General features: G+C 39.2%; 1 protein-coding gene across 2 annotated transcripts in view; it reads left to right on the forward strand.

Annotated features, from left to right (window-relative positions):
• EEFSEC (eukaryotic elongation factor, selenocysteine-tRNA specific) overlaps nucleotides 1-25007 on the forward strand; it is a 120894-nt gene that overhangs the window by 80965 nt on the left and 14922 nt on the right. The window lies entirely within an intron of this gene.

The following is a 25007-nucleotide window of genomic DNA, read 5'->3' on the forward strand; positions in this document are numbered from 1 at the left end:
ATAGTGTAACGGATGCAAGTTCCTTAAATTGGCTCTGTTGTGCATGTTATTGCCTAACTTGCCTTCAAGCAAAAACTGCTTGATAAATGAGTTTTTGGAGATCTTAAGGTTTTTTTATTGCTTGTGTCTCCTGGTTTTATGATATTATATATTACTGTATTTTTCATCCTTGGTGAATTACAGCATGATTTATGCTGCCTTAGCTTAATGCACAGGGAGTGATGGGTCCTAGAGTTTAGAAGTGTCATTACTATTTGCTTTCTCCTTCTTTTAAGGTAGGGAAGTTGTTCTGAGCCTTTTCAAAAGGTGGTAACAGGTGCTACATTTAGCTCAGATTATGGGATAAGATTTTAACAGTACTACAACTGCTTTGTATTTCTTTAGTGTCTTCAGCCCATTTAATCTTCCACCTGCTTTTAGGGAGATGAGCAAGATTATTTCTGTTGTACAAGTGGAGAAAAGAAATTATGTTCTATGACAGCAATCAATCAGATAATGACTGATCTACAGAGTAAACTGAAGTTTCCTGATTTCTTGCTGAAGATGGACTATTTTCCACTTAAGGCTTGATGCTAAGAATCAAAATTAGTGCACTTGCAAATTTCCTTTTTCTTCCTATCACAACGTAAGAATTTCTGGCTAGATGAAAACTCTCCTTTATTCTATCCTAGTTGTAATTGCAGTTGTCACCAAATGCCAAACTTTGCAAATAGGTCTGAGAGCCTAATTAGCAAGCACAGTGCGTATTTAATGAAGTAAATTGCACCAGATATGTATGTTTTGCATTTTCTATTACAGAAAAGCTTATAAGTGTTCACTGAGATAACTACCTTTAGGTAGTTGGTGAAATAATGTGTAAATTACCTTAATGCCAGGAAGGATTCAGCCTGAAAATCAATATGATATCTTGCTTAAAAACAGTGTCCTTAGTAGTTTTGTCTCCTGGAGGCAGAAATGTGATGAAAGAGAAGACAAACAGGAGGATGGCATTTATATTGTGATTTCCACATTTTGAATAGAGGAAATAGTTCTTAATGGGAAGGTGAGAAGCCCAATAAGGAGTCTTTGTCAGTATTGTGGGTATAAGCAGGAACAATAATTGCCAACTAGCAATCACATTAAGAAAATCATACACAGATTTAGAAAATTGCTTTTTTCTTTGTATATTGAGTTACTGGGAAGAAATTTTACTTCTCACCAACGTGTTAGTTATCTAATCTTGGTTATACTCTTCTGATATTTAACAGCAAACCATTAAAAAGGACCCTTTATAGTTCTTTCAATTAGAAGAATATACAGCTGAATACTAGAATTCAGCACCTCTCTAAGGTAAACAAAATAATACAACTCAGTTTTCTTTAGTCTAGGTTAAATTAGGGTACTTCTGCTACCTGGAAAGAAGATGCATTAAGTTAAATCAGCTCAAGCTGAGAGTATCAAAAAAAGTGGCCTGGCAGAGCAAAAACCCACAGAATTTGCAAGGGCTTGAAAACCTGTGTCTTTAAGAGTTGCAGAGATTTGTGTGTAGGGGGAGGGCTATTGCTGTGATGCTGTTTAAGTCAACTGCAGTTCACATTCCTTTGTTAGGTCAGTGTTGCTTTTTTAATGTCTGCATCCTGTTTGTGGGTTTTTAGATTTTATTTTTTTATTAAATTTAACTGATCAGTCTTTTTTTCCCCCATTCCCTCTCCCCCCATTCTTCAGCCTTGTCTCCCCTTGTGTAGTCTCTTAGAGAATTTGTTTGTGAAGAGATCTCTCTAATTTTTCCTGAAGTTATTTCCCTGCGATTCCTTCACAAATGTATTGGGGAGTAGGAGGGAAAGAAACATGCAAGTTGAAGACTGCCTTGCTTTGCCTCAGCCTGGGAGTCAGTCCTCTAGTATTTTAAAAACAGTCTTCAGCATTTAATAGCTTACTTGAGTAACCTATTCCTCATGGTAGTGGAGGGCTGGTTTTAGAAACAAACCTATATAGCAGTAACAATTGGGTAAATGTGTTAGAGATCTGTATCCTGAGTACTTAAGGTAATAGCATACCATGGGATGTTGTAGGGTGTTAATGGCCCTGCTGGTGCCTACATAGCCACAAGTATTGGGCTCCCTCAGTGTTGTCCCATAGTCACTTGGAAATGGCTTGAGTTTGCTTATAGATCACAGCCTGGGAACATTGTCTTACGTCATCTGTGGGCTGAAACTTGGCAGACCTCATGACTGGGAATGGCAGAACAAGGATCTGTTTCTTATTCTGGCACTGCTCGTGTGCAGCAATAATTCAGATACTTTGCTCTGCTCTCCTGCTCTGTGAAATGGGGATAATTACTATCCATTCTGGAAAAAAAAATAATGAAATATCTGATTTAGATTTATTCCAGACTTGGACCATTAATATTTCTTGAAAAGGCTTAATTATCTTTCTTTAGAGTACAGAAAACGCATCTAGAGCGCAGCATGCAATTGGAAGTTCCTTAGTTGCTGAAAGATGTCAGCAATTTGGAAGAAATTCAAGGAATAGCAGCAAGAATGCTGGAGAGGCTGAAGAGATAGATTTATGAGGGAAAAAAGATGAAAAGAAATGTATGAAACTTGGCTAAATGGTGGCTAAGTAGGAAATATGAATATCTGCAAGTATTTGAGGAACATAATGGAGAAGAATCCCTTAGGGTGGTCCAGGGAGGTAGAAGGAGAAGCTAATAATGTGAAACAAAGCAAAGTGTAACTTGACTATTGAGAGACGTTATTTAGCAGAGATTTCTTGCACTGCCAAATCATCTTTGCAGAGGAAGATGTAGTTCCATTTTGAGAATACTCATGTAATTTGTCTGGGTGTTTGCTAGTGCCCGTGTCAGTGTAAAAAAGGCAGCAGAGTGGACAGAGGACAATGTGCTTTTCATCTCATTACTGGTTTTGTGTTCAATGCTTTAATTGCTTGAATGACAAGCTATAACCTACTTTGTAGACTGTTTTCAGCAGCATCTACTGTTCTGTAGGGCCAGGTTTTGGAGCCGTTTGTGTTTTAACTGAAGAAAAAGTTTTGAGGCGTGCTAATCAACAAGATGACACTTACTTTCCAGTCTGGTTGTATGATCAAATACATAGAAAGGGGGACATAATCTCTAAGCTCACAGGAGAGTTTTATTGAGTTTAACAAGTTGCTTAAAAACCAAACAAGATCTGAAAGGCAATTTAAACTACAGTGCTTTGTAAGTTATGCTGGTGTGTGTATGAGGGAGCTACTGATGAAGTGTGCTTCTTGCTGAGGTGGGTGATATGTGGCAGCTGTTTTAGTTGTACATGGGAACACTGCATTATGTAGTCAAGGTAAATGAGTGAAAAGTATTGTTCACCTTTGGAATCAAGAACAAGTTGGGGAGGCAGGAACTGTATGTTTAAGTGTCTTGCTGTAAAGAAGACAAAAGCTAACAATGAATTTCTTTGGAAAATGCTTATTTCAACATACGTTGCACCTAGGAATGTCATGCCAGTTGCTAAGAAATTCAGAGGAAAGTTCAGTTGATTGTTTAAATAACTTAGTGCTAATTGTAGATTTTGTTTAACTGTCTCTCACCCAAGAATTGACCCTGTAAAACTCTGCTTGGTTTGCAAAATCATAATTTGTTGATGTCTCATGACATCTTTTAACAGATTGGCTCTAGATATGCACATTTCATTGGTTTTGGCATGTTGCATTTGTCTTGTGCTTAATTATTGTAAAATGTAGTGGCTTTTTAAATCTAATTGAAGCATATGTGATATCTCAGGCATGGTTCACTTTCCTTTCTGTCTGTCTTTACTGTCTGGTTGCTAGTAAAGTGTTCACCCTTTCTGAGGCACTGTGGTGTGTTTGACTGTGATTCTTTTCTTCTCTTTTTGATTCAATGCACTAAAAAATTGCTACGGGTCAGATGAGTTAAAAACTACCCTATTTCTTGGTGGGAAAGAAGCAGTGCATATCTAACACTCATAACAGCTGAACACGTTTCTGAATTGAGCAAATTTAAATGTAATAAAAGGCACATGTTTCATAAGAAGAGATAAAAATTAGAATATTAGAATACGAGCTTTATTACTTTGCTGTTCTTTTTACCTTTATGGGATAAGGGTAGTTTTAAGTTCTTGCAGCAGGTGAAGACCAGACTTGTTTGTGACCTTGTCTTTTGTTGCCAGTAACTTTTTACCTTGCATTTAAAAATGTTACTGCATATGAGAGAGCAAGTCTTGTTTTCACTGCTTGTCATGACAGAGGGGTTGAATGCACTGTAGAAGTCTGTTCTGAAGTACTAGCACTGATGTTCTCCCTAGCTTGGGAGACACAATGCCTCTGGGATCCTGCAGTGTTGGTATAGGATGAAATGAAGTGGTAAGAATTAACCAACGTGCCTTATTCTTGAGAATCTCTTGTATTCTTATGTGTGAAATTAAGAGTAGAAATGCTGAATGTGTTTCCCCCTTAGTGTATTGTGGGGATGGGGTGTCTCTGTGGTCTGATGGTTTTGTATTTTTCCACATACTTTTTTCATTGGATGGGATCCCACACTGGCTTGCAAAGATAGTTAATGACATAGTGGGAAAGCTTTGTAAATGCTGTGGGTGAACAGCACTACTCTGCGTAATTGCAATTCTAGTTAAAAATGGTGGGGTTAAAAGTGGACTGCTAAAAACAGGCTGATTTGAATCCCATTTAAGCAAGGAAGTTGAACAGAGGTTGAATATTGTGAGGAGAAGTTGGAGTTATGCAAAGATGAAAAAAACCAGAACAAAACAGGAAAATAACTTGTGTATCACATTGTTTTCTATAGCTTTTCTCTTGAGAGATCTTACTTGTCTTCATTTTTGAATTTTTTTTAAATTACTATTCAAGGGGTGTCTTACTTTCTTCAGGTAGCTCTCAACACAATGTAGCTGGCATTTGTGGAATATTAGTTACAGGATTTTTTTGAACAACTGTAGGAGACAAGCTGTAAATAGTTGACTGTAGATAAGTATCATATTCCTCCCAACTTTGTAATTTGGAGGGCAGTCCTTACTGACATCAGCAGGAATGGGCAGTCTAAACCTTTTCCTTGCACTGAGAATAATTAAATATCCTGTCACTGAGCAGCATACTTTTTTTGTGGGAGATCTTGACATTTGGAATTCGTTGCTTGTGTTGCATTAAAATAGGATCATCTTCTTCTCTTAGGCCAAATGAAATTTAGACACATTTAATGTCTATGGTTGCCCAGCTTGGCTCCTCTTTTAATCAAAGAAAAGAAAAGAAAAAAATGTTGGCTGCAAGGGTTCTGTTGGGTTGCCATCCCTGTCAGTATCAGGTGAGGCTCAGCAGGATTTCAGTCAAGAGGAAAAACAAAGGCCCAAGGGCAAAGAAATCTGTGTTGCTGTGTTTTATTTAAAAGCTGGAGATTAGCTGCTCTTGTTCTTTCACAGTCTCTCTTCCCCTACCCTTTAAAACAAACAAAACCTAAAATCCTTAAGGGGTACTTCAAGCATAAATCTCTCCTTTTTGTGGAAGTTGGCTAGTGTAGTATGGACAGAGGCTGGGAGAGGATTGTTGCCAGGGAAGCATCACTTCCCTGCATGATCCCCTCTTGAGCGGATTAAACTGTAGCAGTGTGAAAGTCCTGGTGACCACATAGGAACTAGGAGTTTGTCCTGCATGTATCCAAAAAGGTTGGCCTGAAGGAATGAAACCTACCTTTTAAGTGGCGACATCCTGTAAACCCATATTGACCTTTGGAGCCAAATATCTAGATTTTTCGACCTTAGGGTATTCTTTTTGTAGAATTAGAGCCAAGATTTGTGCACATTCCTTCTGAGTGAAAACAGAAGTCAAGGAAGTGTTAATTTATTACCTGGCTGGCTGCCTCATTCATGTTAGTATCAGCAGATCCTGGTCTTGTCTGTAATGACAGAATTGCAGACTAAGTCTCTGTCTCTAAATTTAGCCTTGAAGGGTGATGTGTTGATTTTAAGATTGGTTTTGGAGACAGCTGGTCATTGCACACTAGAGTAGATGGTGTGCCCATGGCAGGTCAATACTACTTGGATACCAAGTTGCCTTTGGAGTGTCTGTTCAGCAGGTTGCTCTTCTGGGATTAGGCAGACACGGATGATGTTCAGACACGAGGTTAGACAGCAGTGTTTGAGTACTTCTGGGAAAGAAAGTTCCAGCTCCTGTGTAAGCCCCTGTGTTGGATATGCCGTAAGCTACACAGAGGTTGTCAGGGCAATTAAAATAATTACATGAAGCCTTTCCCCTCACCCCTTCTCACACACAGTTTTATGTCTGTGCAAGAGGAGCTGCAGGAGAGCATGGGTAATGCAACAGACCTTTGATTATCCTACACTGTGATGTTATCTCTTTCTTCCCTACTCATGCATGCAACAATGACCATTGTGCTCCTTGAAGTATCCTGAACTCTTCTTCCTACCCTGAGCAGCAAAGCACCTTCTATTTGTTACAGTGTGAGCTTCACCTTAGAGCAAACCCAGCTTTAACTCGGGGCATTACTGGCTTTTGTGCTCATGCTTAGGTTCTTATTTCTATTACTTGTACTCCGTACAGCGTAGTTTTGTGAGCTTTTTGTTTGTGTTTTGAAAGCAGTAAGGGTGTTGGTGCTGCCTCAACCTAAGGAAATTACTCTGAAAAGACAAAAGCATTAAGGTGATGGAGTTAAGCATTTAAAACTTTGGAATATGAAAAAAAGAATATCTTAATTAGCTCTCCATAGTGCATATTCATTCTGGCATCAGCTCCAATTATGTGATTGCGTTCCTCACACTGACACAAGAGGAAAATATTGCTGGATTTGGGTGATGCTCAGTAATTGACCTGTTGTCCTTTACTGTTTTGTTCTCCTCAAAGAGTATTCAACTCCTTTATTCTTTGCACTTCATTGGAGTCCTGCTGTAAATACTAAATGAATTATTTGTGTGACTTAAGGAAAGAAAAATCTTAACTAAAAAGAAAAATAATTCCAGCAGGTTGGATTTGCTTGACCATAGCATGGGTATCTTTGCTTCTAGAGAACCTCTACCACTTGGGAGGGAAAAAAAAAAAATCCCCAAAACCCTCTCCATTGAGCCCCACTTCGGCTTGACTAGTTTCTGCAAATGCTCTTGCCTCTCTCCCATCTGCTTGTGTTCCTTATTCCTGTCTGTTACTGCTGCTGTGCCCGCAGCCCCTTTGGTCTCTGAAGTCTTATGCCAGTAGCAGCTTATTTTGCCCTCCAGTCTTTCTGCCACCAGCTTCAGGCTGCTGTAGGGGTGTGCAGGGTAAAGGGGATTTGTTTCTGACCTATGGATGCTAGAGTGTTACACTGTGAGCTCTTGAATGGAAGGATTGGAAGCAAAAACCAGTCCTGCTCTGTGCTCTTCATTGCCCTCTGCAGATGGAGGCTGTAGAGAACTGAGCTGCCAAAAAAGTCTTATTTCAAGGGTGTGCTAATTAACAGCTTCCTTTTTGCCTCCAAGAACAGCAATCATTCCACTACAGTTAAGTTTCGGATCCCTGTTGTAAAACAAAAAGATGCTATAGTTAAAATTTGTTTATCTTAATTTGTGGATAAAATGTGGATCATAGCGTGGAGAGAACTTGGGAGATGATTGTGGGTTTTTACAAGTATTTTGAAACTGAACAGTTATTTCAGTTGGCAGGGACACTGGCAGTCTGCTGTCCAAAGTACTCACAATAGTAAGCTCCCAAAGAGTGAATTTTTCTTTTATTAAAATAAAAAAGACCAACTTCTGTAAAGATTGTTTCTTTTCTTAGATACACTCCAGTCATATATATATATATACACATATATGTAAGATTCTCCTAAGCCACAAGAGCTAGATACATAAATTAAATAAACTGAGATTTGCACTCAGTTGCATGTTTTTAAGATCTGGGATTTCAAAAGAAGTGCACTTATCTTGAGATTTGTGGTAAAACTGAGAGCTGGTAGCACTGCTGGGTATTGTAACCTTACTTCTGTGTAGGCTCTCTTGTGGTCATAAGTCTTTCCAGTTAATCCAGGCTTTGTTATTTTGGGGGAATGTAGTTATTGTGGAAAGTTGCATTCCCTGGGAGAAAAGAAGCATCTTACGTATTTAGAGCTGCTACTTTGCTGAATTTTGAATAATTACAGCAGCAAGTGTAAAGCTAGTTGGACCCAACTGCACAGTCTTGATTGCTGGCAGGACGTGTCTGTACTCGATGTAGCTGAGCAGGCTGCTGTGTTCTGAGCTTGTATTTGCCTTCACATCACCTGTAACTTTTCCAGTGCCTTTTCCAAATTATCTAATATCTTTCAGTTTCATATTGGTGTTCTGTAAACCACCCCTGTCAGGCTGTCACCAGCCTTGCATAACATGATTAGGAAATCCTTTGTTAAATCGAGTCCCTTTACTGGAGGTTATCTTTTTGAAGGAGAAAGGGAGGAAAAAGAGAGAACTATGTTAGTGGCAAAATGAAATATTCAAAATGAGGAAACGAACAAGCTTATTTCTCCTCTAAAAGTGATCCTACCCTGTTTTGCTTATGTGATAGTTGCAAAGTTCCATAAACGTGCAGCTGCAGAATAAACTATATTAAAGGTTTTAAATTTTTGCTGCATTATCATTTAGGATATTTTTTTTACTCTAATTGGAGATGCCTTGCTACAGTCACTACGGAGCAAATATCCTGTTTTTTACAGACCAAATTTTGCATTTAATTTTTTACTTAACTGGATTTAAGCTGCTGAAGTTACAAACAGTTTGGGTTAGAAGGTGGCATGGAACCACATGATTGCTCTTGCTTCCATGAAACTCTGCAGAAGTTTAGCATACTACACATCCTGCACACAAGAGCAGGATGCATGTGCTACCTTCTGTTCTTTTGTTGTCCTTTTTAGGTGTTTCATTTTGCAAATTCAATACACTCTTGCTGTAATTTCGAGTGTGCAAACATTTATTTTTTTTCCTTGAGAAAGAATGTAGCAAGCAGTGTTTTTTATTATGTGTCTATATGGCTTGGCTGAGCAACCTTAGAGCACCAAAAAAAAAAATCCTGTAATACCTTGTACCTCTTAGAGCAAACAGAAATATCAGTTTTTGGTTTAATTCTCACCTAGTTCAACATAAACCCCCTTATTTTCCACTGCAGGTTTGGGATGCGTCAGTGTCTGCCTTGAAAAAAATACTGAAGGGATTAATTATAGTTTCTTCCAGAGTAATAAAATATATAGATGTCTGATAAAAGTAAAATGAGCATTTCTATAAGCTTTGGTGAAGTTCAGTGCTGCTCAGCTAAACATTTTTCTTCTGGGAAGGAGAGGCCCTTGTTCTTCTTGCTAAGGACTTAGTCGATGTTGGTACAGCTAAATTTGAGGGATTCACAGGATCCCTGTGGGTTCAGTTACTGGACACAACTGTGAAAACCTGATACTTTTCAAGTAATTGTTAAATGCTCCAAACAATGTGCTGGGGACTTGTGGGTTTTATAATTGTTGCCTCTCCTACTTCAGATGTTTAAAATGGAGCTTTATTTTGAAGAGCTACTTGCTTTGGTGAGAGGTGTCTCTGCAGTGGTCTGTCAGCACGTGGAACATGGGATTTCAGGGCAGGCTGTTCACAAGGAACTTGCTGTGTCCTACTTCTAGTGGGCAGCTTTCTCCAAGAGCCTTCATGTTTATGTAGAGCAAGCAGGTGGAAACCATGCGATCTAGATTGTGTTCCCAGGTCTGTAGTTTATTTATTCAAAAGCAAAGAAGAAATTATTGCTTTCATCCATCTTTCTGCTTTCTTGTGTGCTAAATGGGATGCTGCCATCTTTGGATGTTACAGTCCTTACTTATGGCTTTACAGTGTTCAAATGGAAAATACTTGTGTTCCAAGCCTTTACATAATTTAACTTTGATCTTATTAAATTTCTCCACAAGGGTAGGTCATACATTCAGATTGCCCTCTTGCAATGAAATTTCTCTCCTTTTCTGTAAACTGTTTGTGCTTATTTACTTCATTTTGATCATTCATCCCTTGGGCCTTTCACCTTCTCTTTCCACCAGTGTTTGTTCGGATATCTTTTTGAAGTCTAAGTAAAAACATACACCATGGGGGCTTCCTGGAGGTCTGGAGCTTTGTGGTTAGCAAATTGTAGGCTATTTGAAGTATTGACTCACAACAGTGGTCAGTACTTCGTGGATATGGGAACTGTTGTGTGACAAGGACGTTAACCTTGAGAGGCTGATCCATGTTTTGAGTTTGAGGACAAAAAAGTAGTTGTTCTTAATAGTACACATTGATTTCAAGGAAGTCTGTGTAAAGCAGTCTTTGGTTTGTGTTTTCACAAAGGGATTTCAGTGTTTAAGAAAGAATAGGAAATAACTGGAGCTTCAATAGACCTGTTTTGATAGGGAGGGTCTGTTGTAACATGATTTTTGTATAATATTATATACGTAAGCAACAAAAGCATTTCCTGCCCGTAACTACAGTATAATTGCCTTTTAAAAGCTGCAGAAAATACTTTAAAAGCACATAATACCTGGAATAAAAGTTATAGGTAGAGAAAATCATCATCCTCTTTAGAAAAGGCTTTAATATCTGAAGTTGTAACTTTAGTGACAAAAAGTTTGTGTTGTGTACTTTTGTCCCGTGGGTTTTATCATACTAGTACTAGTTTTTTAAACTTTTGAGCCATCAACTGATTGTATTGACTGTATTCCTTTCCCCCTCATTGCCCCCATAGCTATTCCAGATTAGGAAATAAAGAGCATTGGGTAATTTAGAGAACCTCTTATTTCCTGTTACAATTGATGAGCTACCCAGTTTCATTTTTCCAATGTTTTACCCTAATGTCTTTCTACTTTCCCTTCCACATTCAATTCCCTCTACATTGTCAATATTTTCATACTCATACAGCCTGTTGCTCTGCCAACCATCCTTGCCCACACAACCCTAAGCAGGCTCAGTAGCTTTTTGTTTTCTAGAAAGTAAATATATTAACAACTGCAGAACCCTGAACCAAGAAAATGGACCTGAGCCATCCCTTCAATTACTTTGTTGTTTCATCCTAAACTGTCTCTTTGTATATAAATGAACATTTTTTTAACGGTACAGCCTTTTGCTGTGCACCTGAGGGTTTTTAATTCAGTACATGGTTTTGCAGCCAATTACATATTTACTTCTGAATGCATTTGTTTACCTTCTCAGTTTTCTGTCTGGGAAAGAATGACAACATTCCCTCTTTATAATTTGGCCGGATAATGTATGGATGTGTTAGCCAAGGGACTGTCTGTCTGTTCCTAAAGTACCAGCTCCTCAGCATTGGTATTATAAAGTGAATGCAACATGAAGAGTATGCATTTGTTTTCTTTACGATTGCAATGAATTATCTTTTCAAGGTAGCAAAATGGTAACGTGGGCTGTGCCAAGCAGGATGTGCCAGGTAGCACTACAGGCAAGAGAAAGAAGATGCTTTCAAGGACTGCAAATGTCCTAAAGAATGCAAGGTCCTGCTGACAGGAGCAAGCTGTATATTGTGAATTGAGGATTTTCTTTTCATGGCTCATTAGAATCAACTGTTCTCTCAAGTACCTCCTCAGAAGATGTACAAAGATTGTAGTCCCTCTGGAGTTCATGTGGAAATTGATGCCTGGTTTCCCAATCCCTGACGTTTTTCCCCCAGTTCTTCATATTTTCCTTGTTATCCTCCAAGTAGTTTGAGAACACAATGTAATTTGTTTTAGCTGTGTTTTTTATTTCTGTCTTGAAATTGTGCACATTCAGAACTAGAATAACTTATTCAGTAAATTATCAGCATTCTTTTTTTTTTCTTCAAGTGAAACTTAAGCTTGGATTTAATGACCCAGGATCTGTCTTGAGTTTCTTTTCCTTTGAAAAGAAGTTGACTATCTTAAGAGGCCTTTTCTATTGACTGAGTCATATGAAGGCCAAAGAGAAAGGCAAGTTTTTTGAGAAAAACCTGAATGATGTATGTCTTCTAATATTTGCCAGTTTATTCATATGACTAATTTCTCACACCTGTGAAAATAGAATAACCTGACTATATCTGTACATCTGATCATCATGCATTTTACTAGTGTGTACTCTTAAATGTATGATTAGGTTTCAGAGTAAATGCATGCTAGAGTAAAAGCAGGAGTGATTCTCATTTAGAAATTATTTTTTATAAGCACGGGGGAAAAAAAATCGATTTTATTTGGCATTTGGAAAAAATTATAGGTAGATTAACAACAGATTCTAAACGTCATTATTAAAGCTCAATCTTACGGAAAAAATACTGATACTTGTAAGGAGTCAGTGCTGCAGAATTCTGCAAATGAGGTTGGTTGAATAACCTTTCTCTAATTTTCATAAAGGCTGGATTTGTGATATACACAAATGGTTGCTTTAGAAATCCTGTAAGTGTAGGGGAAGGGTCTGTGTTACTCAGAATCTGAAGTTTCCTGGTTTTGCCTGCTGATGGCAGGGAATCTCCTGTTAAAGACCTATTGATTCTCTCTGTACTTGAAGCTTTTACTCTTACATTAGATGTGGTTTTGATTTCAGGGTGCACGTACATATGGATTACACGTATAATGAGTGGAAGCGTGTTATGGATTCCCTGCTACTTTGACTGAACCAGGTAGCTAGAATTGGTTTGGGATGGAGGAGGAGGAAAAGACCAGCTGTAAGCAAATTGATGGAGGGTATTTCAGTCCACCCCTGCCGATTATTTCTAATTGAAGCTGTCTGAGCCAGTCTTAATACAATTTAGTTATCGCCAGCCAGAAGGATTTTATTTATGGAACGGGGCCTGTTGGAACTTCCTCCGACCCCAGAGAAGCTGTGAACGGGAGGGAGCTGATCAAGCAGGCATGCCTGGCTAGCGTATGCATTTCTTTAATAAGGCAGGGATTGATGTCTTTTGCAGTTCAGGGGTTAGGTAAACAGCAGTCCCTCGGTTCAAGGCTCTCCATGTTCAGTTGTTTGTTTATACGGATCTCAGAAGGTTAGGTTAGCCTTCTTGACATCCCAGGGGAGCTTTCCTGACCATGGTATGACCTCATCTGCTCCAAAGTTGCTCAGGAGGTGTCGCATCCCTTTTTAGGAAAGGTACTGGCTGAGTGTCTGCAGCTTGTACCTAGTGTCCAGGAAAGGTGGGTGTTACCCAAGTTTATTGGAACACTGTGTCTGTGTTCAGTAATTCATAAATAATTTGCATGTGTAGTGTATGTAACTAATTACTGTGCTTCCGTTCTCAGACTTGATGTTTGCACACAAATATGCCTAGTACATGTAACTTTAGCTCTTATTCAATTGCAGTTTTGAAAAATCAGTGATGTGCATGACTGATTTCACCAGAACTTGGAGGTTAAGTCATACTGATTAATGTCAGTGGCAGTTGATTTGGTTGAACGGGATAAGCCTCGAATAAATAAGTAGCCAGGTTAATAATTTTTATTTTAAAAATTAGTGATGGCTACATTTTAAACAGTGCTTTGAGTTAGAATGTGTCTCATGAGGTTCATTTCCATGGCTATCATATCTCAGCATTCCTTTACAGAAGCTGATGATGGTCCCATGAGAAGCGAATGGTGCGAATTCCTCAAGGTCCTTGTGCAGAGCAGTTCTGATGCGTGGAGTTCTGGAATTTGAGGGTGACTTTGTTCAGGGTTAGAAGTGTGCTTTGTTGTGCATTTGACTGCCCCCTTTTAAAATGTGACATTATGAAGTTAAATCCCAGAATTTGTTGGATTAGTTTTTGCTGATCTGATGTTTGGTGATATGTACTGCTTTTCTGTAGCCATGCAGACCCAAGCAGACATTAGTCAAAGTACCCACAGACCTACATTACAACTTGTAAAATGTCATTGCATACAGATAGGGGAAACTGAGGCACAAATGTGGGCTGTGAATTGCCACTAGACGTTTCTGGACATGCTGAAATCTGTGCTGACTCTTCCTGTCTTATAACCCCCAGTGTCATGCTGCTGGACCTTCAGTATCCTAGTTTTCTTGAGACAGGTTTCTGCAAGTCCTAGAGCTTTTCAGGAAATCTGTACTTTGTCCACTGGTCTCTGATAGGACCATGCAATTGAAGTATTTTGTCCTGTAAAAATCCAGATGGGTGGCATCCCAGCTGAAAGGTGAGGTGTTCAGAGTGGGAGGGGGAGGCCACTTCCTTACTGGCTGAGGTTTCACAGTGCCAAAATATGAACATCTTGTTGCTTTTGAATAATGTGTGGGGTCTGACTTAAATGTTGGGTTTTGTATTTAATCAGTATTAATATGATAACAGGAATGTGACAACTGAAGTGAACACAAAGAGATTATCTTCTTAGCCAAATGCATCCATTAGCTAGGAAATATAGGTTTCTATTAAATGAAGCAGACAGATGGGCTATTGGAGGTGACTGAGAACAGGAGGGGGAGGGGGCTAAGAGGTGAAAGTTGAGGTTTAGAAAATCTCTATAAAAATAAAAACAAACCATCCGTCTTGATGGCTGGCGTTTTACCCTCCCGTTGCACTTTAGGGATGGTGCTCCGATTCCTATCGAGAGCATTATGCTGAAACTTAATCTAACAGAGCACTTAACTCCTGCCAAACTCTGGCTCAGCAACTGCTCCCCCAGAAAGAAGTGGCCAACAAGGCTTCAAATACAGGACAGTGTTGTGCCATCTTCAAGAAAATTGCTGCTTTGAGATCACAGGGTGAGCAGATTGGATCTTGTTCCTCTAGTCTTAAAAAATCACGTCACAGCATTTCAGAGAAGTACTTCTGTATGTATGTGAGTCCCCATCCAATAACTGCTGTAACAATGTTTATAACCAGTCATAAGTAGTGAAACCAAGATTATAATATAAATAATTTTAGATAATGCAGATAACAAGAAGAAAATAGCATAATTAAAAATTTTACAGGATGGACGATTCACTGAGATAGGTGGAGTAACACAAGGCATTAAAAAAAATATCTGTAACAATGCAAACATGACACCAGTGACAGGAAACATCTGTCTTGCCAGCAGTCCCTTGGACTGGCCACAGCCTCACTTCTCCACCTTCTGCCTGGAGGCTGGTGTGTGTTCCATTGCATGAGTGAGAGTCAGACCCTCAGCATGAAGAGCGGGTCACTCTGCTCTGCCAGGAGGTTGGGGTGTTTTTGTTTGGGGGTTTTGTGTTGATTTTAAGTCCGTATACATTCTACTTGAAAAAAGTTAAAGGAGCCATATAAGATTTCACTGGATCAGGAAAGTGGAATGACTGTGAATAAATTGAAGTTAGTATTTCTGAAAGTGGTTTCTAATAATTGGACTTGATTATTGTGGAAATAATTCCACACGTGAGCGGCAAGAGTCTGGGTGGCTACAAACAGTTTTTCATTGGTCGCTGGCTTTTCCATCTCATTTAGATTTTGCTGCCTGTATTCATTCCCCCCCTGGATTTTGAGGAAGGTGCCAAGCTTCCTTTGGCCAAGCTTTGTGTGGAGCTTTAGATTTGGCAATGGTGGGGAGATAGGAAAGGAAAAAGTTTGTGGCAAGAGGGAGAAGCCATAGTTGTCTTCAGTCTGGTGTTTCCAGGCTTCACACAGATTGATAAATGAATTTTATGTTCTTCAACTTGCTGTCTTTGTCTGCATTACTTCAGCTTGATTTTCTCATAAGCCTTAAGTGTTAACAAAAATGGGATGTGTGGAAGTTCAAAGCAGACCTTTCAGTTGGCCTGCTGTCCATCTCTGTAAGACAGGACCAAATCAATGGTTTGAGTAGCACGAACCATATGTTCTTATGACCTCTGGATCCAAGATACTTTTAGAAATATGAACTTGAAAACCAGATTGGTTTCCTATTTCTCCATGGTGTCCCCTATTTATATATACAGACATTTTTTTTCCCCTTCCCCAACAGCTGATAGCTAACAGGGAGGAGAAAAAGATCTCAAGAAAACAGGTAGAGGCAGGTGATGCCTTAGAGAAGCCCCTTTCCTGTGGGAGTGGAGGAAGGGCAGTGGCAGGGCCCTGTTTGCAGAGAGACAGGAAGGTGTGTGTGCTCTGGCTTCATGACAGGGGGTGCAGGAGGTGTGGAGCCACTTTTTTTAGGCTGCCCTGTTATTCCTGCTTGGGAACCTGACACATGGGGCTGCTTTCTTGTGTGTCTTGTTTTTCAGGCAGGAGAGAAGAGGTGACTGAGTGGGCTAGCCCCTTGATGGGGCAGGTTTAAAACATTCATAAAACTTTTATTGGGCTGCCACCCTTCCAGATAAATATTTTGTGAGTTTATGGGCTTATTTTAAGGATTGAAGCTTAATAGCAGCTTTGTAGCCCTATCCGTCCCCAAAATAGCACTTTGGCAAACCCCATCTCTGGAGGCTGCCATGCTTTTCTAGGTCTTTGGAGCTTCTTCACTGCTAAGTAATTACACTTTTGCCTCATTCCAGCTTTGTATGACTAAATGGGACCAACTGTTAAATGAGTCTTCCCTTCCCCCAGCCTTGCTGAAAGCTGATCCAGTGTACCGTATTTGGACATCATGAAAGGAGAGAAATTGCAGTAGTTATACATTTATTTCCTTTATTAAATGTGGTTTGTTAGACCCAATTTATTTGTGTCTTAATTATTTTTTTTCTTAGCGCTGCATGTGATTTTAGGATGGTACAGGCTGGTGGCATTTCAGACATGTACTGGCACTTTCCAGGCACTTTCTCAATATGCTTCCACAAATATAAAAGGCTTTACAGCACGTCTCAGTGTTAAGTGGTGAAACCAGTGGGCTTGCAGCCAAGGCTGTACAAAGGAATGCTGTATGTGGTGGTGCTTGGAGGAAGATGGAGCTGCAGTTTGAACATCCATGCCTTTTGATTTCACCGTGTTGTGTCCAAGGAGGTTTAATGAATTTCAGCACAGGCTTTTGCTCAACACTGACCCAAGAAAATGTGTGCATTTTGGCTGCTCTGGGGAGAGCTGTGTATGATCCCTGTGTTGCAGGTCCTGAAAAGTGAATGTGTTGAGCACCTGAAACACTACTCCATGTTAGCAGCGATGTGTATCCCAATGCAGTTGCTGATCTCTCCTCTTTTCCTACCAGGTGCAGTTGTAATATTTAGAAGGCAAGTGTGCCATTGATTTTATTTGCTCAGATGTATATGACACTACTTTTGATCACTGATTTCTTGAACAGCAAAATTGTCATATGGGATTGTATGTGGCATCCTTCATCTCTTCCCAAGTGTTTCAAGGGGATGAGCCATTTTCTGTGCAGTGCACAGAGTGCAGGAACCCTTTTTTTGGCATGTGAGTGCTGGTCCCTCAGAGCTACTCAGAAAAGAGAGCATGGGGTAGGAAACTACTTAAACTTCTTGTGGAAGACTAGACTGTAGAAGGGTCTAAGACAAAATACGAGCTTCAGGACAACAGAAGAGACTAGAATAAACATTTAACTCGCTTAACAGGATCACTTGGTCCTAACAGGTTTTAAAATCAACCAACCCCACTTGCTTTATTTTGGGTGAGGTTGGCAAATCTTACATAGTTGGGGAGCTCCCTTTTCCAGACTAGTCACAGTTCAGCAATACATTTGATGGATTTTTTTGTTGTGTGTTTTGGTTTGTTTTTTCTCCTAAAAATAGCAATATCTATTTTGGCACAAAACAATACTCTAAGACTTTTATTTCTATATTTCCATGACTTCTGGGGTTTTTTGTGAGTACATCTCGGGACTTGTCCTGAAAATGGAGCTGCTCTAGTAATCATGACTTTCTGGATATCTAGATTCTCACTCCTCATAACCTTCTATTTTTTTGCTTATATGAGAAAACTATTTACTTCTGCAGAACTGTTTTTAAGCAAGTGTTATACTGGTAATTAAAGAAGAGCATAGGCATCACAAAAGTAAGATATTTGATGTAAGAATTAATTCAAACAGCTCAGATGCATAAATAATTTGCCATAATCTGTGCCTGCCTCAGTAAAAGGATTAAGGAATGGCTTTGTGCATAAGGCTGTTGAGTTCTGGTAGTGTACACATTAAATGCAGAGTTCTTGTTCTTCAAACCCTTCACCAGCTTCCTTGCCCTTCTCTGGACATGCTCCAGCACCTCAATGTCCTTTTTGTCCTGAGAGACCCAAAACTAAACTCAGTATCTAAAGTGCAATCAATGGGGGCAAGTTCCAAGGCTTGCAGGGGCTGTTCTCTGGGATCTGGCCTGCTCCTTTGCTTGATTCTTGTGCTACAAGAAGAGTATGGTGATGATTGTTTCTAGGTTTTGTCTTTTTTAGGTTAAAAGTCTAGAAGATTGTTTCTGGCTTTTAATGCAATGGAAGTAGCAGCTGTTGGCTTGTCACATAGGATTTTGTTCAGTTGTTTACCAGTTAAGTTTTAAAGGGAAAAAAAACAAGTGGCAGGATTTCATCCTGCTTGTGAAGAGTTTTGGAGAAAAATATTGGCATAGTATGTATACCAAATATTCTTACATTCTCACTCCCAAAATAGAAGACAAAAGCTAGAACATTTCTTCTCGATCTAGGCTGTAGAAAAAATCGATAGAGGTAGCTATTAATTTCTTTATCTATTGTGGGCAAAAAGCAGCTGTAATGAGGGTGCAGGAATTGGTAGTAGAAATCATTCTTACTTTTCCAAAAATATGAAGAATTTTGAGTTGGGGTCTGTTTACCAGCAACTTCAGAAGACCCACAGTCTAGGTGAGTTGAGAGGCACTTCTGATTCTTATTTGACTTTTGAACTCTGTATCTACATTTTCTTCTGTTGTGGTTTAAATTTCACATTGATCAAAAGTTAATGCTTCTTAAGGATGTGATTTACCTTCGACGTGATTCTTCTTGCTGTTGTGCTCATCAAGCACTGTGGTTCTGATGGGAAAATACGAACTGCAGACATGAATTCATGCTCTGGAAGCAGAAATAGTAAAACAATGAACAAATACAGCTGTAGGAAAAAAAATACACTTCTCAAGTTTTGTTGTAAAATAATTAGCCTTCTGTGGTAGGCATGGAGACCATAGTAAAAGGACAGGAGCTGCTCAGTTGCCTGTGATTTGACTTAAAGTTTATGACCTTGAGTAATGTGCCTGCTCAACAGCACTTAACAAAAGCATATTTGATGAAATGTTAAAGTAATGAATTACATCTTCACCAAAAGCCTTTAAATTTGTAAAATCAGGAAAAATCAAGATCTTAAGACTTGAAAGGAGTTTCTTAAAAGTGAAATCAAAAGAAGGAGCCTGTTTCATTAACAATGACACTTTTAAAAATAATATGTAGCTATTTTCAGATTAAAAAATAACTATTTCAAGGTACTGTATAAATGCATTATTCACCCCTTTTTGTAAGGGTTTTGTAAGTGGGGAGACAGAGATGAAATAACACTGTGGACTAATAGAAGCCAAACAAGTAAAACACCCTGAGTTTCTTAATTTCTAATCTGAATGTCTATCCATTAAGGCTGTACCAATTTGCTAACAAGTTGTATTACAGTTTTGGAGTGTCTGTAAGGCAGTATTAGTTCCTCTGTTTTCTTTGGTATGAGCAACGGTTACTGGTTCGATTGTGTGGTCATTTCAACCATGGAATGTCTAGAGTTACTCCCAGTTTATACCTACAAAATAAATAGAATCCGGTTTACTTATGAGAATAAAAGTGCTGTCCCTGCTACGTGCAGTAGCCAGTGCTGGTATCTCTTGCATAGAGCTTGCATGGCATCAGAGAGCCTGCTCTTCTCTCTCTTCTTGCTCAGTGAGTTTTATTTGTCTGCTTTCACAATACATTGGAACTATTTATTATTTTGTTGGTTTTGAAAAGTAGTTGGGTACTACTACACTGAAATAAAAATAGGAAGCATATTCTTTGTTGCATTAGATGTTGTAATCACTGTGTAACAATGAAAGTACAATTTTTGTTTTCTTGGAAGGCTTTTTACACTTATTTTTCACCTTTCAGGGATCAGATCTGATGCTAATGCAATGTATAAAGCATTTCCATAGAAAACTGGAAATTTCCTTGGGCAGCTGGCTAAGTTCTTAGGTCACAAGAAAACTTGAAGTGCACAATAGCCCCGAACATTAACTTTTCATTTTACGTCCCTGGAACTTTTGAAGAGAGACTTGCATTTTTTGGCATTGGTCAAATAGTCTGGTCTTCATAGACTCGCCGTCTGTAGTGTCTTTGTGCTAAGTGTTTCCCCTGGGGCACCATCTTATGTTTTAATTTGTAGTTTCAGTTGCTGATGTATGGGCTCTTCTGTTAAATAACTTCTATTTTGTGTGCCATTATGCCTACATACTTTACTTGATTTGTGTTGCATGCAAAGTGTTTTCCCCCTGTTGTGTTTGGAACTGGTTTGTAATAGTTACTGCTGTGTAATTCTGACTGAAAGTTACAACTTTATCAACAAACACAAAGTGCTTGTTCTGTTTGAAAATTTGTGTTTTCTACTCATCATGAACTATTTATCCATTATGTGTGCTGGGTTTTATTGTTTAAATAAAACAAACCAGCATTTCATACATGCTGCACATTAGGAATTATTAAAGATTCCCTGGTATGTAGAGCACTTACTGCTGTGAACACAAGTGAAGAGCTTCTGTAAACAATTGATTCAAGATTTCAAAATAACACAAGTGCTGAGAAAGCTATTGCACTCAACTATACTGTCACATTTCCATGGATTAATGAGTTGCTCTTTGTTATCTCAGTGATAGTGACTGCCTGAATGCTCAAACCCCATCACAAATGTGCTATAAATTCATAACCTTAGATCTCTCTTCAAATCCCAGTCAAGATGTTCTGTCGTGCATATGATGTGCTGAGGAGTATATTTGCAGTTACCGAAGCTCAGCTGATAGGCACTAACTTGCCTCTGTGTCTGAGCTGTAAAATGACAAATGATTGAAAAATATATCCTTTGTGCCAAGATCAGGGATTTCTGCCTACAATTGTAGAGTGCTTTAGAGCAATTCTGGAAAATATTCAGATGGCAGCTGGAGAATAGAATACATTAATTCTTCTGAGCTCTGGCTGTTCCATTGGTCTGTGACTATACTTTTGTCACTGGTGCTTCTAAACTTACTGTGCTTAGAGGTTCCCAGTCTCCTTGTTCTTTCTGGTCTTCCTACCCCTCGTACTTTGCCCCTGCCTCACATTTTCAGCTCACGGTGTCTGTGAGGAAAAAATGCTATAAATGTGTAGATAATTCCCTGGCTGTTGCATCCATCACTTAGTTGTACCTACCTGTGGTAGGTGTGTTAGTTACATTAATGAAGCATGTTGAACCTGCTCTATCTAAATGGTTTTGCAATTAACAAATTCTTTCAGTACCATGTCCTTTGGAAATTATGCCCAAAAATTCCGGAGGCTTTTTGAATTTTGAAGTGCATACTGGCCATGTTTGGCTTGGGAAGGCTGAACACTCATGCACTGCACATCACTGGTGTATACTGGATAATGGTTTGATATTTTAAAACATGCAAGATGTTCTGCTTGCAAAGCCACGCACAAGAACAGTCACTGTGTATGTTGTGGCTGCACATCTTCAGCTTGTGTGGTATGATGTACACACTCATGTGCACGCCCACACGCTAAACCTTTGCAGGTCAAAAAGTGAGGATAAACTTTTGAACCCAGCTACTTCCAAATTAAGTACATGTGCAGGGACCACCAGAGCTGGGGTTACCGTATTCCAGAAAAGTGCTGGACACTGACACCCACATATTGTACTGCAGGAGACTTCTTGTCCTCCCTTTAGAGCCTGAAGGATCGTGCTTTGAAAACACCGTGTCCTCTTCGTCCTTTCCTTGTCACCAGAAAGGACAGGCAGCGGTTTGGTGACTTCTCCCTTCGTTATGGAAATGGGACTGATACAGTAATCAGGATGCTACATATGGAGCTTTTTAAATTACTGCTCTTCAGTCTTTTGTTAGCCTTCATTATTCCTGGAGATTTTTTTTCAAGTCATAAAAATGACATTTTTAATATGCAGAATTAAAGAAAGGCAAAACTAAGAATACATTTTTGTCAATAAGCTTTTACTTTTTAAACCAGTTATCTTAGTTTCTGCTCTAGGTATTTTAATTGAAGATTAACTATTGTTAAAGAGTATACAAATTTAGGTAGTATATATTTGGAGTGGTAAAATAAGACTGAAAAAAAGGTGGGAATAGAGTGGCCTGTCCCTTATAATTTTAGATTGCAGAGCAAAAACTAACCTTCATTAGAACTCAGCATGGCCAACTGAGAGGTTCTTCTAATGTTAAGGCTTTTATTTTTCCCAATGAAATTCAAGAGAAGTTTACTTTGGAGTTGCAAGTTGAGCAGTTCTCAATTGTGTGTTTGGGTTTTTTCTGCTGTCTTTTTAAATAAAACTTTAGGTCAAAGAAGATGCATGTAAACACAAACCAGAAGCCTGAAAGTAATTGCTATGTTCTTCTCACTTCTGACTTACTGCAGAAACGGTTGTGATGTTCTCCTTCTTGCCTTATGCAGGGAATAGGACTGGTTCATTCCTGTTTCTTGCATCTAGAGCAGAACTTGGGTGCCACATGGGTTATCTTAAGTATGTGCAGTTAAGACACGGAGGCTGTTTTTCATTTGTTTGAGAGGGAGCTGAAAATGCCACATGATTCTTACCACCCACGTGTCTCTTGGGCAAGCTACCTGGTTTCCTTACAAAGGTAGCTGTCCTGAGGAAAATCTTAAGACATGTTGTTTAAACCTATTTGGAAGGGAGTGTGGGTTTGGTAGTTTTTGTTAAGACTTGGAATTTTCTTTCTTCTCAGAGTTTTTACTTGAGTCTGAATTTTAGCAGTGTAAAGTGTGAATGTAAACTTTTGGCAGATCCACAGCTTTGATGAACTTCATGTAAAACAAACGTATGAGTTCCCTCATAGCCAATATGTAAGATGAGGAAATGCTGCTGCTTCTGTTTTGATCTTTTAAGGCTAAAATAGGTTGACAATGTAGGGGTGTGAGGGTGGGGTTGGCGCACTAACCTGCTTGGAGATTTGCTTCCTCATGAGTTACCTGAGATAGCTCTGCTGTCTGCAGGGCACATGGGTCTTTAAAAGGAGAGTATGACTTAACATTGTGGTGCACTGCAGACCTGCTCCTCCCATGTCTGCTGGTAAGGAAGGAACCTGGATAAGACCTTAGGCTTGGCTTAATGTAGTACAGTAGTTTCTATGTTGCTAACTTTTCACAGGCAAAATAGTTTTCAGCTAGGGCTATGACTTTATCCATGACACTTTGCCAGTTCTTCCCTTTTTTTGGGTTTTTTTTTGTCCTTGTTTTTTTTCCCCTCCATGTAAGGAGGGGAGGGTTTGAACCACAGATTTGCCATGATTCTGCTGCAAAATCAGTAACAGCTGTTGGAATTGTAAATGGCTTCTTGGTTGCTGTCACAGAACCTGCAGTTGATCAGCTCTGCCTTGAGCAATAAGTGGAGACATCAGGACCACTGAGGCTAACTAGAGTAAGGGTAGAGAGAATTAAAACCGGGAGGCAAGGGTCTAAGTAGAGAACACAGGCACAGATGGGCATTGGAAGGGACACCGTTTCCTTTTATTGGATGTCTTTTTAGGTGCTGTGAAGTGCAAAGTTGACTGGAGCAGTATTACATAATGTGAGAATGGGAGCTAGGAAGAGGATGTAGAGGAGATTTTAGAGAAAATTTAATTTGTGTGTGAATTTTTTCTTTTAATCCCCCTCCCCCCCAAAAACACCTACAAATCAAGTATTTTAGCAAAACTCAGTGGCGAAAGGGTGTCCATGGTTTGGTAGGGTCACTCACAAGTCCTCTAGGTTGATAAGCTAAACTTTGTTCTTGTGTTGTCTTTGAGTAAGTTAGGGTATCATAAACATGTTAGTACAAGGCAAATGTTTAATGATTATTTGTCAAGAAAAATAAGTCTTGAGATGTGAGAACTCCTGCTCCTGAAATTGACTGTACTAGAACCCAAACTCAATGCAATCAACAGTCATCACAGGATACCCTGCCTTGGTAGCTTTGGTAATGGGGCTAGTTTATTTTTAACTTGTTTGTGTGTTTTGGCTGGTCTGGTTACATCTTCTGTAATCTTTTTTTTTTTTTCTCCTTCAGTGCTGCCTTCTACTGCAGTCCCTAGAAACACCACATTCATTTGCAGGGTTAGGATTTTTTGCAATGTAAGTCAAAGTGAGTTATGTTGGAAGTGTGCAGTAATTCTTCAGTCCAGATCATCAGCCCACAGACCTGGGTTGGCTGTTGTAACACACTGAAACACTTGCTAATTGTGAGCCTCTTCTGCCTCTCTGCCAGGCACTCATTTTGGCATCAGTCGGGGCAGTCTTGTAAGCTGGGTTGCTGTAATTTGTTCTCTTCCAGCCAGTCACCTGGCATCAGGACACTTGTTCTTAATTTCTGCATCTGAGCCTTGTGTAGTTGCCTACAACTTATTTCTAAAGCGTGTGAGCACCTGGAAATTTCAGAGTGCTGGAGAATCTGTTGGGGATGGCTCAGGAGAGCAAATCTCCTTCAGCCTTCAAATATGATCTGCTTCCCATGGATTTGGAAAGAGGCTGTACCTGCATTTTCTGATACTTCATTACGTTTTAGAACAGTTTCTGCCCCAGGAAGAGTGTAATGAGGAAGGAAACCCAGCCCTTGGGTGCTTGCCTAGAAAAATGGAAGTGTTGCTGCAGCATGGATAGAGGTATAAAGTTCTTAATGTGTGCAAGATCTGTGTCACTTGTGCTGCATCTTGTGCTGTTTTGATTAGTCTAAGTGTGTCCCTTGATATAAACATACAACAGCTTGTCTATGTTTGACTTGTCAGTGTTGTTTATTTGGAGCCCAAGTACTGAAAATAATGATTATAAAATATTAACTTTGGATTGAAAGGTTCATTTTTGGTCTTTGTGATTACTGAGGAAACCATGAAAAAGTTGAACTGAAAGTTTTGGTATTGAGAAGGGGATTATAAAGAAGTTATACCTTTAAAACAATACTGATACTAATTTTAAATGTTTTTATTTGGAGGCTGCTCTGATGACTTTGTGGT

Source organism: Apus apus, chromosome 9, assembly GCF_020740795.1.
Source record: "Apus apus isolate bApuApu2 chromosome 9, bApuApu2.pri.cur, whole genome shotgun sequence".
Classification (NCBI taxonomy): domain Eukaryota; kingdom Metazoa; phylum Chordata; class Aves; order Apodiformes; family Apodidae; genus Apus; species Apus apus.